Here is a 7,219-nt window from a genome sequence, read left to right as displayed (position 1 = left end):
GGGAGGGAAATGGGAGGCAGGGAGGAGGCAGAAATTTTTAATAAAAAACAGTTAAAAATAAAAACAAGAAAAAATTTCTACCATCTCTAGCATCTTGGGGTGTCCAAGGCAATCTAGACTTTACCTTCATAGCTTTACACAATGACCTCTCTTGGGCACCCATGCAGGGAGGCCTCCACAACATGACTTATCTCTGTGGTTTATTTTTAGCTACAGAGGGAGCTTCCATAGCCCCTTTCTTCTATTCATGACTCTAAACCAGAACCAAATGACCAAATTCTTTTGTTTATTGCAACTGGAACATGGTCACTTTGCTCAATACATTTTTATAAGCTTTATGTTTTTCATGGTTTCTTTCATTGCTTAAATTTGGCTCTTCTAGGACATCTGTGTGTAGAGCCAGCTGGGCTCCAGCTCAGATATTTGCCCATCTCTGCCCACAGAGTGCTGAGATTAAAGCCATGGACCAAAACAGTCCTTTTTACATGTTGGAAGTTTGCCTGTGTAGAGTCTTGTCCTGAGACAAGACTCCCTTTATTTCATTTCATAGTCTGTTTATCATCTTGAACATATGAGTTATCGCCATTCTATTTTCTAGTTTCCCCTTTCTCCTCAATCTGTACATTTTATGTTTTTTTCTTGATCAACTTACTCCTTTTCATTATAGTTCTTCATAAGAGTGAATACTGACAATCACACAATAGAGTCTACACTAGGTTGTTTTGAGATTTCCTCTGCCAAGGGAATTAATTCAAAAATTCTTCACTTATGCCTCAGGCACACATTTTGGAAAGGGCAAAAATCAGGCACAATCTTTGCCAAAATATCACAAGATTAGTCTCTAAACCACATACAAAGCTTCTCCTCTGAAAGCTTTTCAGCCAGGTCTCCACAATTTATATCACACTCAGTACCACTGTCTTCCATGTTCCTAGTATAACATGGGCCTATGATACCCCACTTAAAGCATTCAACTGCTTTTCTAATCCAAAGTCCCAAACTTTATATTTCTAAATAAAAGAATGGTTGGGCCTATCATAGTAATATCCCAGTCTGTAGTACCAATTTCTATCATAGTTAGGGGTCTTTTTCTGTGAAGAGACACTATGGCAACAGCAACTCTTATAAAGAAAAACTTTTAATTATGGTTGGTGTCAAGTTGGGAGCATAGGCCCTAGCCCCGCGCATCTATCCCAGCCCCTAGGCCTGGTCTGCACTCCAAATCCCAGCAGGCCAGGTCTTGACCTCTCCTTGGGGATGGGATCAGGACCCCTCCCCAGGGTATTTAAGTGATCTCCCAAAAGAGGAACAAGTGGTCTCCCTTTCTTCCTTCTGGGGTCGCATTTCTGCGGCTTCCCAGTTTCCCCCTGTGGGCCACCCAAGAGTGCAGAACTCTCATTAAACCTGGATATTTCTTAATTTGGCTTGTCTTGATTCGGCTTGATTGGGAATTTTATATCGGCAAGGACCTTGCGTTAGGAAATATTCCTAACAGTGGGTTTACAGCCAGAGGTTTAGTACATTACCATGTGGTAAGAAACATGTCAGCATGGAGACAGACATGGTGGTGAAGAAGAGCTGAGTGTTCTACATGTTGGTCTGTAGCCAGAGAAGGAGACTGTGTACCAAACTGAGCATAGCTTGAGCATATGAGACCTCAATGCCTGCCTCCACAGTGACACAGTTCCTTCAAAAAGGCCAAATCTGTTAATAATGCCACTCTAATGAGGCATGCATTCAGACATCTGACTCTTTGGGAGCCATCCCTATTCAAACCACCACACCCTTTTATGTACAAATAATAAGTGCACTGACAAATAAACCAGGGAAACAACATCTTTAACAATATCCTCAAATAATAAAGTATCTTGGAGTAACTCTAACCAAGAAAGTGAAAGAACTGTATGATAAACCTTCTAGTCTTTGAAAAAATAAACTGGGGAGATATCAAAAGATGGGTCAGTAGGATTAACATAGTAAAAATGGTTATCTTACCAAAAAAATCTAAAGATCTAATGAAATCCTTATCAAACTTCATTATAATTATTTGAAGACCTTTAGAGAACAGTTTTCAACTTCTGATAGAATAACAAACAAACACAAAAAAAAGCTAGGTTAAAAAAGCCCCGAAAAGGAAAAGAACTGCTGAAGGTATCGCCATGCCTGTTTTCACGCTGGACTACAGAGCTATAATAATAAAAGCTTCATTACATTTGCATTTAAAAAGTCAGGTTGTCCAAGCAACTGGAATTGAAGACTCACAAATAAATTCACACACACGGAAATGTGATTTTTTTTAAATAAAGGAGTAAAAAATATACACAGAGAAAAGAAACATCTTCAAGAAATGGTGCTGGTAAAACTGGATGTTTGAATGTAGAAGAATGCAAATAGTTACATATTTATTATCATATATAAAATTGAAGTCCACATTGATTTAACACCTCAACATAATGTTAGGGTCCAGGAGAAGCCCCAGCAAAGACTCCCAGACATGTCTGAAATCAGCAGGAGCATTTAATTCTTGAGAGCAAAATGTTCCAGCATGCTGGGACTGCACCTCTGACACAAAAGAAAAATGGCAGCCCAGGAAGAAGCTTGCAGGCTCCTTTTATACACAGTTAAAATAATTCTAAAGCTGTTAGGTCTTCCTATCTGTGATTGGCTTAAGCAAGTGTTAGTTATATTAGTAACTTCCTGATTGGCTAGGGCTAGGAGGGGGTTGACTAATGGTAACCAAGCTAAAACCCATAGACCTAGAGTAGTAAAGAGGAGTTCTCTATGGTGGACACATGGATTTTGGGGAGAAATGCAATAGATTATGCAGGTGGACTGGGCACAGGTAGAAATGGAGTTGGAGAGATCATATGGGTTTAGGATTGGAGATACATACTGCAGGGAGAGAAGACAAGAATTTGAGGATATTTGGGTGGTGGTGTGGAAATCTAGTGCAGTGAAAACTTCCTGGAATAGATCTGGGTGACCCTAATGAGGATTCCTAGTAATGGAGATAAGGCGTCTGAACTGGCCATCTGTTGTAGCCATCCAAAGCTTGCAGTAGGTGGCTAGCATTGCATTTGGTTGAGTTGTGGGCTGACAGGGTCTCGTGGTGATCTTAAAAAACCCAGGCTGATTCTAGGACAGTGACTTGCTCTATAAATACTGACCTTGGGATACCATTGCTGAGGATAATAGCTGCGCAGTTCATTGAATGTAGAGAGAATGAGCCGGTGTCTGAAAGGAGCCTTCACCCATGTGTTCTAGTCACTTTATTGTCAGAAGGTACTCTGCAATTTAAGGAAAGAGAAACCAATCAACATGGATAACTTTGGCCTACCATCTTTACTGCCTATAAAATGCTCTAGGATGGTGGCAAAGAACTTGGGAAATGGCTAAGTTATGTCTTGTTTCACTTGGGGCCCATGATTGACACTGCCTGGAGGTCCAGGAACTGGAGAGAATATAACGCAGAGACCTAGGATAAAAATCAAACATGACTGGCTAAAAAGGGTGTGTGTGTGAGAGAGAGATGATTCCTAATGATATTCTGCAATTTTGCTGTACTCCTAGATTGCTGTCTTGTTAGTCCTCATCAGATAGACTTCCACTGGGAGTAGACCAGAGCCGATGCAGAGATCCGCAGTCAGACATGTGCAGAAAGAGTCTAAATTGGTAATCTCCATTGATTCCCTCCCTTTGAAACTCAGGAAACCCTGGGAAAAATTGCAAGAGATAGAGGTAATAGAGAATAACAAGAGGACATATCCCATTGAATCACTAAACAGAGCTTACATTGGCTGACAGAGACAACCACAGTGCAACCACAGAGCCTATATAAGTCTGGACCAAGTCCTCTGTGTATATTTTTTTTTGTCTTTTAAAAATATTTACTTATTTATTTTTATGATGTATACACTATTCTGACTGCATATACAACTGCTTACCAAAAGAGGGCACCAGATCTCATTATAGACTATTAATTAATGAGCCATGTTGCTGAGAATTGAACTTAAAACCTCTGGAAGAGCAGCCAGTGCTCTTAACTGATGAACCATTTCTCTAGCCCATCTGTGTACATGTTTAAGCTGTTAGCTTGGTGTTTTCATGGGACTCCTAACAATAGGGGCAGGCATGTCTCTGACTCTTTTGCCTCCTCTTGGGACTGTTTTCCTCCTACTGGTCATCTTATCCAGCCTTAATATGAGTTCCTTTGCTTGTCTTACTCTATCTTGTTTTGTTGCATTCAGTTATCATATCTTGATGGTACTCTTTCTAAAGGGAATCATAGATAAAGTAGATCTTGCAAATAGGGGAGGTGGGTGGAGATAGGAAAAGTTGGGGGAGCAGAAATTGTGGTTCAGATGTATTGTATGAGAAGAAACTATTTAAAAATAAAAATAAATGCCCAAGGCCATATTACTATCAATTGCAAAATAATTAATAATGATGATGATGGTGATGATGATGACAAAAACAAAAGCTTTGTTATGGCAGGTCATAGGGTAGAAAGCAGAAACTCAGTCTCAAGTGTCTTGTGTTTTGGATAAGGTTTACCTAGGAGCTCCACACTTTAATATTATTTGCACCAGGGAATGTCATCTGCTACATTATTCTATATATGGATGGATGTAGTATGGATCCACCTTTTTTTTTAACATTGGTATTGCACATCACACATCACTGTCTTCTAAGCCAAACAACTGCCATCTTCATGACTTCAACTATGCCTGCCTGCAAAAGTGGTGGGGAGGATCATTGAACCATTGCCTGAATTTCCAGCTACACCTTGCAACCAACTTCATGCAATTATTTTGTAATTAAATGTGCTGTCATGGTTGTGGGGAAAAGCTAGACTTTAGAGCCTGGATGAGACTAGGGAAAGGGGCTCCGCCTATGTGGCTATGGAAAAGCTATAGTTTATGCTGTTTAAGACTTTCCAGTATAGCTGCTTTGGGACTAATCATGCCATTTTGAGTAACCTTTTCTTTCTGTAAGTAAGCCCAATAAATTAATTGATTGTCACGAATTATCATTCCTGATAAGATTTCACCCTGGAAAAGAAGTTACATCAGAAGAGACTAATTAACTGATTTCAGTACTTTACTGTTGTGTAATTTGAATACTGCAAGTCTAAAACCCAATTACATTATCCTGGGCTAGTTCTAGCCCTCCATAATAGTTATTCATTGCCACATCTGTGTCCGAACTAACATCGTGTGATAGAAACCTGTCAAATCCATTAAATTAGTAGATCAATTGCTTCCAACAACTCTAAAGCTCAGAATGTCATGAAATAGCATCTTGGGATTATAGAAAAGCATCCCTTATCTTCCTTTAACAGCCAGTCTGATGTGCACACCGATGGATTTTAAACTTCCCCTCATTTATGACTTCCTTTGTTCTGTAAAACTATAAAATCTTCATATAACTGCTTCTATTTTTGAACATGGAATTTAAGGCAACCTAAACTATGTTCCCAAGTCATGGTTTCTCACAATGGCTCCAGAATAAATTTTCTCTTGTTCCGATTAAGATGAGGACTGAGATTTTTGTGTAATATTTCTTAGAGTAAACTTTGGTGAAATAGAACTTTTATTTGTCATTGTGATCTTCTTAGGAGGAGATAGACTGTGCTTAGTGCCCACAGGGAGATCATTATCACAATTGACAGAAAATTTATGATTTATGTTGTTATGTCTCATGTTATTAAAAAGAAACCAGTAAACAAAAAGGTTTTAAAAATGAAAATAGTTTTAGAAAAAAATTTTGTGTACTAAATATAAAATGATTAGATAGCTTCAGGATGGGAAAGAAATCTGAAAAAAAAACTGTTCAAGTTATGAAGGTCTAAGTAAGTTATTTAATGTTTGTAAAAGATGAAACTTAACATGATACATATGCTCTTAAATGTCTATCATAATAATTTAATCAAATCTCTACTTACATCAATGTAATTACAATTTGCTCTTGGTGGCCATACTAAAGATTGGCTTAATGAACAGAAATATATGTTTAACCAAAATCTATTTAAAAGTATCTGAGTTTTCCTAAGTCTTATATAAATATTACACAGCAGTTAAAAATGACAGACAGCCATAACTGACCTTCTAAATGCTCAGTCACTGTTCTTGGATGCAATACCAATGCAGTCAGAGGGAATAAATGGGAAAATATTTACCTCCTTGCCCTACAAGGTCACACATTTCCTATGGGCCTATGAATTATCTCTCAAAGTGTCCTGTAACCATAGTCATCTGTTCTCTGGGAAGCCATAGAAAAACTATGTAGATTCTAAACACTGCCTGGTCTAAAAGAGGAGGGTAAATACAGAGGGAAAATTTCAATAATGCTTCCAAGAAAAGCAAGGGTCAAGCAAGGACTTGATGTACCCTCACATATAAGGACAACTGGTAAAGGGAAGATGGGGACAGCCAGATTTCTCTTTAGCTCAGTAACCCTTGAGGACCAGCTCCTAAACTGTTTTTGATTTAAAAAGTGATTTATTTGACATTCTGTATGGTCTTAAGCACTCAATATGTAGTATAACAAAAGACTAAAATCATTGCTCTTTCTTCAACACTTCACAGTCTTACTCTGAAAATATTAGATATAAATCCATGCTTTTGAGACTATTATCTCTCATTAATGATTCTCTTCTTGGTAAGAAAAGTGCTACCCAGATATATGTTTAGACATTAGCTCTATTTGACACTGTAGCATCTACCTGTGCCCTAAAGAAACAGACCCACTGATGTTTTGGCCAAAAAAAATGAATAAAGGACAAATTTCTTCAGCCTCTCCCTTTTCATTTTTTCTTTACTTTCTCTGTTAGGGATCTCACACTGATTCTAGCCATTGCCATTCCAGTACCTACCAAAGTGCCTGAAAATATACCTCTATAGTTTATACCTCTATAGTTTGGCCTTGGAAGACAAAATAAACCAAGGAGGTGTCCAAAGGATGGATGCTGTAGTGAGTTCATCAAGAGATTCAAGTGGACTTTGATTAGTGCTTTAAAAAACTTTTGCTCAAGAACAATGGCAATGGGTTTTTGATCCTACTGTACCTATTGGTTTCGTGGGAGCCTAGGCAGTTTCGTGGATGCTAACCTTACTAGACCTGGATGGAGGTGGGTGGTCCTTGGACTTCCCACAGGGCAGGGAACCCTGATTGCTCTTTGGGCTGACGAGGGAGGGGGACTTGATTGGGGGAGGAGGAG

The sequence above is a fragment of the Alexandromys fortis genome, unplaced genomic scaffold (genome assembly GCF_014885135.2).
Source record: "Alexandromys fortis isolate MF-2015 unplaced genomic scaffold, M_Fortis_MF-2015_v1.1 scaffold_278, whole genome shotgun sequence".
Classification (NCBI taxonomy): domain Eukaryota; kingdom Metazoa; phylum Chordata; class Mammalia; order Rodentia; family Cricetidae; genus Alexandromys; species Alexandromys fortis.
The sequence above is the reverse complement of the archived record's forward strand: the minus strand, read 5'-3'. Positions refer to the sequence as shown.